Consider the following 14,102-nt stretch of genomic DNA (forward strand, 5'->3'; position numbering starts at 1 on the left):
TGGTGTCCCACCATCACTGGTCCACGGCTCAAACCTTTTGACCCATAGCCATCTGGAGGCTTGATCGGCAGCAACTGAGGTGGTCCTGATGGCTCTTTTTGTTGCAGCCCCTCTACATGCTTGCATCATACCCTCCACCCCTGTCTCTGGTACTGCTCTACCAGTTCCTGGTATTTGGCTTCCTTATGCTGAAACACATTCTCAAACTGGTCTTCAAAAGGAACTGTTAGTTCTACCATGGCTACCTGCTTCAAGGTTGAATATTGTAAGGTCAAGAGTCTATTATCGTAACAGAGAACCATTCTATAGTCATGTCAGCAGGGAGGAAGCTGTCCTTGAATCTAATGTTATGTGCTTTCAATCTTCAGTGTTTGTAAATGGTAAGTGCTGTTATTTAAGTGATGATTGATTAGGAAATGTTAAAGGGACCTAGGTCTTCATTTAAAATAAATGCCGAGGTTTATTTAAGACTGAATAATAAAAAGGAAAACACAAAATAATCTGCAGACGCTGGGGTCAAAGCAACACTCACAACACGCTGGAGGAACTCAGCAGGTCGGGCAGCATCCATGGAAACGATGAGTCGACGTTTCGGGCTGGACCCCTTCGTCAGGACACGAAGCAAGGCACTGACTGATTGTCGAGCTCTGAGATATAAGGGGTATGGAGAGCTATAGTCCGGGTGCAGGTCGATGCAACTAGGCAGTTTAAGTAGTTCAGCATGAACTAGATGGGCCAAAGGTTCTGTTTTTCTGCTGTACTTTTCTATGACAGTATGAGTCCCAAACAGGGGACCTTTTCTGGTTGGCTGCCAGTGACTAGTGGTGTTCCTCAGGTGTGAATATTGGGACAGCTACTTTTCACATTGTTTGTCAATGATTTGGATAATGGAATTGATGGCTTTGTGGCAAAGTTTGCGGATGATGCAAAGATAAGTGGAGAGGTAGGTAGTGCTGAGGAAGCAATGTGATTTCAGCAGGACCTTGAAAAATTGGAAGGATGGGCAAAAAAGTGTCAGATGGAATACAGTGTTGGGAAATGTACGATAATGCATTTTGGTGAAAGGAACAATAGTGCAGACTGTTATCTAAATGGGGAGAAGGTTCAAATATCAGAGGTGCAGAGGGACTTAGAAATCCTTGTGCAAGACTCCCAGAAGGTTAATTTAGAGGTTAAGTCTATGGTAAAGAAGGCAAATGCAATGTTGGCATTTATTTCAAGCGGAATAGACTACAAAGCAAAGAGGTAATGCCGAGGCTTTATAAGACACTACTGTCTTATAAATAATGTTGGAGTTTTGGGCTTCATATCTCAGAAAGAATGTGTTGTCATTGGAGAGAGTCGAGAGGCTGATTCCAGGAATGAAGGGCATATGAAGAGCATTTGGCAGCTTTGGGCTTGTGCTCACTGGAATTTAGAAGAATGCGAAGGGATCTCATTGAATGTTGAAAAGACTAGATAAGGTGGATGTGGAGAGGATGTTTACTTTGGTGGAGGTATCCAGAGCTAGAAGGCACAGACTCAAAACTGAGGGACAACCTCTTAGAATGGAGGTAAGGAGGAATTTTTTTAACCAGAGAGTAGTATAACTGTGGAATGTTCTGCCATAGACTGTGATGGAGGCCAAGTTGATGGGTATATTTAGGCAGAAGTTGATAGATTCCTGATTGGTCAGACATCAAAGGATATGGCAAGAAGGCATGTGCATGGGGTTGAGTGGGATCTGGGATCAGTCGTGATGGAATGGTGGAGCAGACTTGATGAGCTGAATGGCCTAATTCTGCTCTTATGTGTTATGGTCTTATGGTCTTATTGACTCTATATAGATGATTCTGCATGTTTGAGTGCGTGATTCAGAATCACGAGTAGAATCGCTCCACATCTGTAAGGTAGAGGAAGGGATGTACAGTAGGGTGAACATTTACTGCAGGAATCAGCCATGATATAAAATGTTGACTGAGTAGTCATGATGAGTTTTGGTGGCCTACTTTTGGTCCTAAATTACTTATTTATACATTTGTACAAACTCCTCAGAGTGCAGCAAAGGCCATTTTAATTTATGGATCTCATTTAAGTGATATGATTCTGCTGTCATTTAGGTAGTTGTGTGATCAAAGGAAAACCTATGGGTGAATTTGTACCATTTAGTATGGCGTTGAAGCAGTTTCCACTTTCAGTCAACAGTTAAATTGAAAGGTAAATCTGAAGTCAATTTTAATCTGATTTCTGAAAGGGAGGGAGACACTTTGAAGCAGATATAACTCATAACATAAACTTGATATCAGAATGCAAATCCAATTTATAATAGAAGTGTATCGACAAGTGATATAACCCATCATTTATTTGTTTAGAATCCAGGCACTCTTCTTCTTGCTCTCTATAAAGGGAGAGAATTTGTGTACACGTCGGTCTATTGTCAGGCTGCTGGTGTGATAGTATCATTCTGCTTGGCTGGAATCCACTCTTTGCTGCTAACCTCAGGTCAGACTACATTTGACTGAATGATGCCAGCACTCTTGTAACTAAGTCTGAAAATCGAGTTTTGAAACCAACCTCCAAAATTAATTTAAGAATCCAGGATAAGATTGCACATTGCTTCTCAAGGAACTCATTTCAGAAAGTGCCCTTCCAGTACTAGTCAAATGGTACATAATTCTTGGAGCGGTTTGATGAATGGTAAGGGTTTTCCAATGTCCTTGTTAACAATCCTACTTCAACTAATTCTAGCTTTACAGTTCATTATTTCTGAATTTTTGCTGTGCACAAAATGCTCGTCAACATAATAGCCATATGACCAGTATTACGGAGAACACAGAACAAGGAATATTACAGCAGAGTACTGGCCTTTCAGCCGACAATGTTATGCCAACCTTTTAACCTATTCTGAGATCAATCTAACCCTTTCTTCCCACATAGACCTCCATTTTCCAATTATCCATGTGCCTATTTAAAAGTCTCTTAAAAGTCCCTTACATATCTGCCTCTACTACCACCCATGGAGGGTGTTCCACACAACCACCACTCTCTGTAAGAACCTTACCTCTGACATCCCCCCCTATACTTTCCTCCAATCACCACAAAACAATGCTTCCTTGTATTAGCTCTGGGGAAAAAAGTATTTGTCTGTCCATGCAATTTACATCCTTATCAAAGACCAAAGTTTCAAAGATTCAAAATCCATTTGTTATCAAAGTGTGCATTCAGAATACAACTCTGACATTTGTCCTGACACAGGCAACAGCAAAATAGAGATTCACCATTGAACCCATTCAAGAAAACATCAAACTTTCAGCCAACGAAAAGAACAAATTGAGCAAATGGCAAAAACTGAGTGCACAACACATAGAATATCAAACATCAAACCAATAGTATTCAGTTTAGTTCAGTTCAGTGCCACACCACTAGCCAATGCAGGTCAGAGAGCCATACTTTGCTGAAGCACCCCAGTCCATATCAGTCTTGAACACCTCTAAATACAAATTATTACATTGTTTAGAAACATGCACAATGTAAAACTAAAATGTTCTTTCCTTTGGTCATATTGATATTTTTATTTGTAATTAATTCATACCTAACAGTATTGTAAGATGGAGAGAAACTGTAAGAAACTGCAGATGCTGGAAACTAGACCAACATAAAAGATGCTGGAGACATATTGCTCCAGATTCCAGCAACTGCAATCACTTCTATAGTTGCTGCTTGCCCCATTGACCTCCTCCAGCACTTTTTGTATTGTAACATCGTTTTATTGTCCAAAGGCACATCAATTGAGAACAGTTATGCAAAGCTCATTCACCTGCCTGGTTTACTGTCAGCCAGCTCAGCACAAGTAATTGGTTCCAAAATGATGGAGCAGCACTTTTCTGAGATAATTCAAATATTACTTATATTGAAGGAATATTATTAAAGTTAATTTCAAATATTGAAACATTGGGCTTCATATCAAGTACATAATTGATTCAAGGAAATGCCACCTTAAGTAGTTTCTCAAAAGGTTTCTTTTGTTCCAAATTTTCGACAAGGTGTTAGAGCGACAGAAGTGAAAATCACACATCCTGTACTTACAACTGTGCATTTCACACATTCAGCAGAACAAAAGAAACTTAATATTGGCTTTTAACAAGGTTAATTGGGAAAAGAAAGTCACTCTTCTAATGTTACAGTGAAATTGCTTTCACATCAATTTGTTTCTCAAAAGAAAAATAACTAAATTAAGAAGAAACAGGACTATAAGGCTACTCGTGCTCCTTTGACAAATTGCTTAGAAAAGATTTTTATATATACGCAATATCTCACTACGACATCAAAGTTCAAAGTAATTTAAGTCTGTATATGTTAAAGGTTCATAGGTTCATTTTATTATCAAAGTATGTATGCAGAGTATAACTCTGAAATTCTTCTTCTCCACATATCCATAGAATACAAGAAACCATATGAGTAGTTGAGAGAAAGATGTCAATACCCCCAAAAACAAAAAGAAAAAGAAACAAAAACTCACAAACCGCGAACACCCCAACCCCTCCCTCACACAAAAACTAACAGATCTCCCAAACTCCCAGCCCGCCAATCTGCAAGAACATGAAGAACATAGAACTGAAAGAGGCCAATATGAGTTACCATTAGATTGAGCTACAGTCCAATCCATAAATCTCAGAACTTCAATAATATTTCTGCGAGCATCGGGACCCAGAAGCCTCTCTGACAGCAGTGGCTCGAACCAACGATTCCTCCAAGGCAGCCACTCAAATCAGCAGCCCCCTGCACCCACGCCCCCCCATGATGGCAGCGACCACATACCACCATGATCGTTCTTGGCAAATTTTTCTACAGAAATGGTTTGCCATTGCCTTCTGGGTAGGGTCTTTACATGACCCCAGCCATTATCAATACTCTTCAGATAATGTCTGCCTGGTATCAAAGGTCACATAACCAAGACTTGTGATATGCACCCACTGGCTTTGCGTGACCATGATCGGCGAAATAAGCAGGTGTTACAGCTTGCCCAGGGGTGACTTTCAAGCTAACGGAGGGAAAGAGTGCCTTGCGCCTCCTGTGGTACCCTGCCACCCTTTATAACTATCAGTACATCTTATGCCCCAGCCAATCATCTCTCGCCCTACCTGCCTGGTTAGGTTAGAAAAGATTTTTATATATATCATAAAATATATACATTTTTATATATATTATAATATATATTACTCCATGACCATTCAAAGTTTGGAGAGAGAGAAAAAAAAAATTGAAACCTGCTCCTTAGCATTGTTTTTTATTCTGCTGGATCCATGAAGATTATTCATTTAGAAATGCATCATCCTCTGCATTATCTTTTCACAAATGCAATGATCTACAATGATAATTGAAAACTAGTCTAATCTTCGATCTCTACAAATTAATGTGATTTAGAAAAACACACCATTTGATTGTTTTCACAGCTGGTGTTCCATCTAATCATCCTTAGTACTATTCTAAATGGTTTATATATCTCTGCCAGAAATCACTTTGTTGAATAATCTGATTTCATATCAATATTGTAACATAAACTGGATGAAAATCACACACAAGATCAGATAAGTAGAGGTCTTCAAATATTCCAGATGCCAAAGATATATTTAATGAGGATACAAATGTGAGAACAAGGTTTACACTAAGACTGTGTCAATTTGTCCCTTCTACATTTCACTTCTCGCAAGATAACAGACACAGAGAGACCACAGAGCAAAAAAAAATAGTAGCCCTATAGCAACAGTAACCTTAAACCTGACCTGCCCAACCTGGCTATTGTCCAGTGGTACTTAAATCCTCTGTGATGAAGTGCTTTGAGAGGTTGGTGATGAAGTATATCAACTCCTGACTGAGAAGTGACTTGGATCTGCTCCAGTTGCTCTACTGGTACAACAGGTTCTCAGTGGATGCTATTTCATTGCACCTTCATTCAACCCTGGAGCATCTGGACAGGAAAGATGCATACATCAGGATGCTCTTTATCAACTGCAGCTTGCCCTTCAATACTTTCATCCACTCAATGCTAATCAATAAGCTTCAAGACTTTGGCATCAATACCTCCTTGTGCAATTGTATCCTCTAATTCCTCACATACAGACCCCAGTCAGTTTGGATTAGCAACAACATCTCCTCCACAATCTCCATCAGCATAGGTACACCACAAGGCTGCATGCTAAGCCCCCGATTTATACTTATGACTGTGAGGGTAAGCACAGATCTAATGCCATACTTAAGTTTGCTGACATTGGCTGAATCAAAGGTGGTGATAAAGCAGCAAATAGTATGAAGATCGAAAATCTGGCTGAGGGGTGCCACAACAGTAACTTTTCATTCAACATCAACAAGACCAAGAAGCTGATTATTGTCTTCAGGAGAAGGAAACCGGAGGTCCATAAGTCTATCCTCATTGATGGATCAGGTGTGGAAAGAGTCAGTAACTTAAAGTTCCTCATTTCAGAGGATCTATCCTGAACCCAGCACATAAGTACAATTATAAAGAACGCACAGCAGTGCCTCTATTTCTTTAGAAGTTTGCAAAGATTAGGCATGACATCTATGACAAACATCACAGATGTGAGGAGGAGAGTATATTCATTGGTTGCATCACAGTCATGCCTATGAAAACACCAACGCCCTTCGATGATAAAACCTACAAAATGTATGGATACAGCCCAGTTCATCAAGGATAAACCCTCCCCACCATTGAGGATGTTTATATGGAGTGCTGTTGCAGGAAGTAGCATCCATTATCAAGGACCCTCACCACCCAGGACATGCTCTCTTTTCACTGCTGACATCAAGAAGAAGCTACAGGAGCCTCAGGACCCACACCACCAGGTTCAGGAACAGTTATTACCCCTCAACCATCAGGCTCTTGAACTAGCTGGGAAACTTTCTTCAATTTCATTCGTCTCATAACTGAAATGAAACAACATATGGACTCGCTTTGAAGAACTCTTCATCTCATGTTTTTGATATTTATTGCTTAATTGTTTATTATTATTATTATTATTTGTGGGTTTTTTTTGTATTTACACGGTTTGTTGTCTTTTGCACATTGGTTGTTTGTCTGTCCTGTTGGGTGTGGTCTTTCATTATTTCTATTATGTTTCTGATTTAGTGAGTATGCCTGCAGGAAAACAAATCTCAGGGTTGCATATGGTGAAATATGTGTACTTTGATAATCAATGTGCTTTGAACTTTGAACTTTAAATCCATCTTATGACTTGATCTCTACCATAATTGGTGGCAGAGAATTCCGGAAATTCACTACCTTCTGGGAGAAGAAATTTCTATGCACCTATGTTTTAAATGAGTGGCTTCTCATTCTGTCATCATATCACTTTTTCATGACTAAAACACAAGTGAAAACATCCCAACATCTAACTTTGTCAATATTCTTAGAATCATAAATGTCTGCTTAATATGTTTAAGATAATGTTATTTTTGAATAAGGTGACCTCTCATTTTTCTGAATTCCAAGGAATAGTTTGAAGACAATCTCCTTATGCAGGATCATTTCATTGCAAAGAAGAAGCACTTAGAAGAGAGGATGAGGCAACTGTGACTGATAAGGAAAGTCAAAGACTGTATAAAAGCGAAAGAAAGGGCACAAAATATTGCAGATAATAATGGGAAACTAGAGGAATAGGAAGCTTTTTAAGACCAGCAGAAGGAAGTGAAAAAGCAGTAAAGGGTAAAAAGCTGAAATATAAAGGTAACTTAGCCAATCAAATAAAAGACAACACCAAAGGTTTTAATTTTCCAGATAAATAAAGACTAATCAAGAGCCAAGAGTAAGCACCAAACCACTGGAAAATGGTGCTGAAGAAGTAATACTGCAGAGCAAAGAAATGGCACATTAAGGAAGTAGGTATTTTGCACCAGCCTTCACGGTAGAAGACACCAGAAACATGTCAGAATTTCAAAAGAGTCAGGAGGCAAAAGTGAGTGTAGTTGCCATTATGGAGAAGGTTCCTCAGAAGCTGAAATATCTGAAGGTGAACAAGACATCTGGATCAGATGGACTACACTCCAGGGCTCTGAAAGACGTAGCTGAAGACAATATGGAGGCATTAGTGGTGACCTTTCAAAAATTACTAGCGTCAGGAATAGTTCCAGAGGATGAAAATCACAAATGTCACTCCAATCTTTAAACAAGGAGGGAGGCAAAAGACAGGAAATTATAGGCCAGTTAGCATTAGCATGACTTCAGTACTTGGTAAGATTTTAGAATCCAACCTAAAGGATGAGGTTTTGGAGCACTTGGATATACATGACAAAATAGGCTGAAGTCAGTCTGGTTTCCTTAATTTAAAGTTCAAGTTTAACAGTCATTCAACTATATATGAGCATCCATGAATACAGTGAAACAAACAGCGTTACTCTGAGGCCAAGTTGGCAAACACAGTACCAACAGTCAAACACAACACAAGGCACATATAGCACGTGTGTTCGTCCATCGTCGTCGGTGAGGACCTCGACACCATTATGATGGTGTCGAGACTAGCGTGTGATTTGGATTTAAGTGAGGGAGAGTTGCGCAGCGTCTGCCTCACTCTCTCTTCCCAATTCCCTTCTGGATCCAGTGGCAAGACAGAGTCGAGACGGCTGGAGATGGGACTAGGCGCAGTGGATGACCAGGGTGTATTCTGTGTCTTGTCCTGCTCTACACGTTCCATGACGCTTGCAGAGACCGCCTTCTTGACCGTTGGACCTTCCATTGGTCTCGTCTGCTCAATCCGCCGGAGTCTGTCTTCACATGCTGGGATAGACAACTCCCTATCTCACCGAGGGTTTGAGACCCGTCGGCTACCCTCACCTGGTTTAACCGGCTTGTTGAAGCCGTTGCCCGGGATGTGGCTGCTGTCACATGCAAACAGCTACGGGGAGTCGCAGGTGAGAGCTGAGTGCCAGGTGGGGACCAAAGGTGGACTAACCGCCTTGAAAAGGACGCGATATGTTACCCCACCAGAGGTGCTACCCCTCCTTGACACCCAATACACCCCAAAGCACATTTAATATAACAGTAAACATAGAGTCACACTAAAAAATATAATGTAGCTCAAGTCCCTGAGTGTCATGTCCTGTAGACTGATGAACATGAAGGTTGTCAGCAAGAACAAGCCTGCCATAGTCCGTAGCTTACCTTCCACCTGTAAACACCGGAGGGTTGCACTGATGGGAGGGGCCAGTTCCCAACCAAGTATGGACGCCATGCCACACTGCCTTGGGTGTCTCCTCTCCTGGGCTGCTGCAGCAGGAGACCCCATGGCATCGTGACCTAGTCCATGCTACAACTGAAGCCACTCAGCATCCCCGCCTGCCAAATCTGTGATGAAATAACAGGCAGGATTGACAAGAAGATCATCAGTGGATGTGGTTTGCTTGGACCTTCAGAAGGCTTTTGACAAGTATTACAGGAAAAGTTCTAGCATGAATTGGCTGATTGGCAGAAAAAAAAGGATGGGAATAAAGACGATCTTTTCTGGGTGGCTGATAGTGACCACTGGTGTTACATGGGGTTGGTGTTGGGCCTGCTACTTTTCACGCTGTATGTTAATAATCTGGATGACAGAAATGATGGCTTTGTGGATGCAAGTTTGAGGATGGTACAATGATGGTACAAATCTTTGGAGAGAAGGAGCATGAGAGGAGACATGATAGAGGTGTACAAGATAATAAGAGGAATAGATAGAGTGGATAGCCAGCGCCTCTTCCCCAGGGCACCACTGCTCAATACAAGAGGACATGGCTTTAAGGTAAGGGGTGGGAAGTTCAAGGGGGATATTAGAGGAAGGTTTTTTACTCAGAGAGTGGTTGGTGCGTGGAATGCACTGCCTGAGTCAGTGGTGGAGGCAGATACACTCGTGAAGTTTAAGAGACTACTAGACAGGTATATGGAGGAATTTAAGGTGGGGGGGTAATACGAGAGGCAGGGTTTGAGGGTCGGCACAACATTGTGGGCCGAAGGGCCGGTAATGTGCTGTACTATTCTATGTTCTATGTTCTACGATAGGTGGAGGGCCAGGTAATGTGGAAAAGCTGGGAGTCTGCAGAAGGGCTTGAGCAGGTTAGAGGCAAAGAATTATCGGATGGAATACTGCAAAGGGAAATACACGGTCATGTACTTTGGATGAAGAAGTAAAGGCATAGACTATTTTCTAAATGGGAGAGAATTCAGAAATCAGAGCTGCAAAGGGACTTCAGAGTCCTTGTGCAAAGGTTAGCTTGCAGGTTAAGTTTGTAGTAAGGAAGGCAGATATAATGTTAGCATTCATTTCAAGTGAATTAGAATATAAAAGCAAGGATGCAATGCTGAGTACTTACAAGGTGCTGATCAGATAATATTGGGAGTACTATGAGCAATTTTAGATCTAGATTCAGAAATGCAGCATGGTAACAGGCTTTTTTGGCCCGACAAGCCCACCCAGTTCAAAGTTTAAAGTTCAAACTAAATTTATTTGTCAAAGTAAGCAATAGACAACCCTATTCATTTTCTTGTAGGCATACTCAATAAACACAAGTATAATAGAATCTATGAAGGACTGCACCAACTTAGGTGTTCAGGTAGTGTACAAAATACAGCAAGCTGTGCAAATGCAAAAGGAAAGAAATAATTAAAATAAAAAAAAATGAATATCAAGAACATGAGATGAAGAATCATTGAAAGCGAATCCATAGATTGGGGGAACAGTTCATTGATGGAAAAAGGGCATCATCCTTCTTCAAAGCCACTTCAGAAGGTTTGGAATCTGTAGACTTTAACTTCAGGATTAAGCAGAGTATGTTCAAACCTGTCCCTGTGGTGAAGCTTGCCATATTATAGATCCATCTATCTCTTGTTGCCTTCTGTGAGTAACAATTTCCCAACGAAGATGCATCAACACAAGCGGTTCTGCGGATGTTTCAAATCCTGATGAAGAGTTTCAGCCTGAAACATCTCCAAAGAAGCTGTTTAACCCTCTCCAAAGAAGCTGCATGAACTGTTGAGTTACTCCAGCATTTTGTGTGTGTGTTACCAATGAAGATGCATGTGCCTCATAAGAAGGGGCCAAATATATTGAGCTCTGGTGTACTTGACAGCATACATATCCATTTTGCTGTAATTTGCTGGATAATGTTCAATCTTTGTGACCAGTAGCAACACCCCAGCAACCAGCTCAGCCAAGATCATCTAAATGAACCCTAACTAGGCAGCCAACCTGAAACCTTCCTTATCTCTGCAAGGCAGTACTGCACATTTACCCCTGACAGCTGACTTTTAATGAGCGATCCAGTGTTAGCTGTCACCATTTTAAAGTTTACCATCAGGTTGCAAATTTATTCTAAGTGGTTTATAAATGTCACTTTATGAGGCGCTAGATAAAAGTATACTTAAGGGCAATGAACACTGTGAAGTTAATTCATTTACATAACCAATCTATGTGGAAATTAGGTATTATAGAGAATATTTTTTTTCAGTGTGAAATAGCCTAGGAGAAGATTGATCTCGATGTTAGTATCAACCTTATCAATTAAATATACAGTATTTGCAGCTCTGTGCCTCAGAGTTATTCTCTGATGCTGTAATTTTTCTAAGTAGTTTACTGTGTTATTATAGGTAACAGACCGGAAATACTGCGTCTGTGAATGAAAGAGGAGCAGTTTTTTTTAATGTAACAGAACTGCAAGGATCATTATATTACAAATGGTGGCCTCAGAAAGCTTAAATTATTTTTATTCTTTCCTATGTGATGGAATAAAGCTCCAAGAGCAAGAAATAGCAGAATGCAAGTGAGCAGAATAAAAAGCGTGGATCATAAGCAATATAATAATAAGCATTGGAAACATCAATGGAGTTTAAAGCCAGTTGAACAGGGTGGAAAAATTCAGGGGTAGGTAATGTCAGCTGAGGTGGAGAACGGATGAAGGAAAGCTGATAACAGGAATGCATCTTATGAGAAACTAAAGGAATAATTTTAAAATCCTCTTAGCTACAGAAAGTGGATTATTTGCCTGGAGGGGTCCCTGAATTAGGGAAGCCTTGACTTACAAAAATCCAATTTATTACAAATTCTCCCAGACTCTGCTCTTAGATGCAGTACTTAAACTTCTTCACCAGAAAAACAATGCAGAGATTACCCCACAGAATAACTTCAAACACTCCTTCAAGTAACAGCAAATGTCATGAACTTCAAAACACCACTCATAGAGTCAACAGCACATGAACAAACCCATTAGTCCATCTAGATTATGCCAACCCAATCGTCTGCCTAGTCTCATCTACCTCCACCCGGAGCATATCTCTCCAAACTCCTCCCATCCGTGAACCTATCAAAACTTCTATGAAATGTTACAATTAAGTACCCATTTATCACTTCAGCTGGTAGGTCATTCCACACTTACATCGCCCTCTTACCAAAAAAGTTCCTCCTGAATGGAGATACATAGATTTTCAGGTGAAGTTTTGCCTCACCTGGAAAGACTGTTTAGGGCTCTGAGTGGAGGTGGTAGATCCCACTGAAGATGCTGGAAGGTGTGGATAATTATGTATTGGATGTTGAGGTTTATGAAGTGATAGGTGAGGATAAGAGGAACTCTATCCATGTTAAGGCAGTGGTAAGATGGGGTGAGTGTGGATGTCTGGGAAATTGAGGAGATGCGGATGAGGACAGCATCAATAGTGGAGGAAGGGAAACCCTATTCTTTGAAGAAGGAGGACACCTCCGATATCCTGGAAAAGAAAGCCATATTGTGGGAACAGATTCAGCAGAGACGAAGAAACTGTTAAAATGGAAAGTCCTTTTTACAGGAGAAAGGGTGGGAAAAGGGAGGCACAGTAGTGTAGGGATTGGCTCAACGCTCTATAGTACCAGTGAGCCAGGTTTAATTCCCACCACTGCCTGTAAGGAGTACGTTCTCCCAGAGACAACTTGGGTTTCTTCTGTGTGCTCCAGTTTCCTCCCACAGTCCAAACACATAATGGTTGGTCAGTTAATTGGTCATTCTAAATTGTCCTGGTGATTAGGCCAGGATTAAATCAAGGGGTTGCTGGACAGTGTGGCTTAAAGGGCTAGAAGTCTCATTCCACGCTGTATCTCAATAATTAAATAATAAATAAAACAAGTGGTATAATTAATATAACTGTAGAAATTAGTGGGTTTCTAAAAGATATTGGTTGACTATTTGTTTCCAATAATGGAGATAGAGAGATCGAGAAAGGGAAGACAGGTGTCAGAAATAGACCAAGTGAATTTAAGGGCTGAGTGGAAGTTGGAGGCAAAGTTGTTCTAATTGATGGGCGAATGAAGCAGCACCAATGCAGTTATCAATGTAGCATAGAAAGCACTAGGGAGAAGTTCAAGGGAAGGCTTGAAAAAGGGACTGTTGTACATAGCCACAGAAAAGGCAAGCATAGCTGGGGCTCATTCGGGAACTCATGGAAACTCCTTGAGTTTGGAAGTTGGTCATGGGCCTGTGCCCCGTCTTCAGGCTTCCTGGCCTCCATGCTGCATGCTTTGGTTGCAGCCTCATGGAACTCTCTCGGAGACAGTGAAGCGCCAGACCACCCATTCGCCAGGATGTAGATGACAGGCTCTAACAGTAGTAGAACCATATCTGAAACAAGGAGATATTATAAAAGAGGTGAAAGGAATTGCTTTGTGACCCGTCTTGAGGATGTCGTCTTCGGTAGTGTTGTTCGCTAGCTCCATCTTCTTCTGGAAAGAAGGAGGAATGTTCTATGGGAGATCAGCCTGTAAGAGAACTGAAGAACTGTAGCTGTTATGTCTTTGTTCAAAAACAAGGATTTGAAGATACGTTCAGGAATTATAGGTCAGTCCGATGGTATGGAAGCTGCTGAAAGCAATAATCCAGTGATAATGGATACTTGGACAATGCTGGATTAAAAAAAAGGTTTTCTGAAAGGATTTAAATAAATTGCTGTTGGAAAAATGCTGCATAGTCTTGATTGGTTGAATGGCTGCCTTCCACACTCTAACAGTAGTATGATTGTATAGCTAACCACTGAAGACATTTCTAATTCCAAATACAATAGACTAAAAGCCTCATGAACAGAACTGACAATACAGTCAGAAAGGTTTTAAGTGAAGACATAA

This window comes from Mobula birostris, chromosome 3 (genome assembly GCF_030028105.1).
Source record: "Mobula birostris isolate sMobBir1 chromosome 3, sMobBir1.hap1, whole genome shotgun sequence".
In the NCBI taxonomy this organism is placed as follows: Eukaryota; Metazoa; Chordata; class Chondrichthyes; order Myliobatiformes; family Myliobatidae; genus Mobula; species Mobula birostris.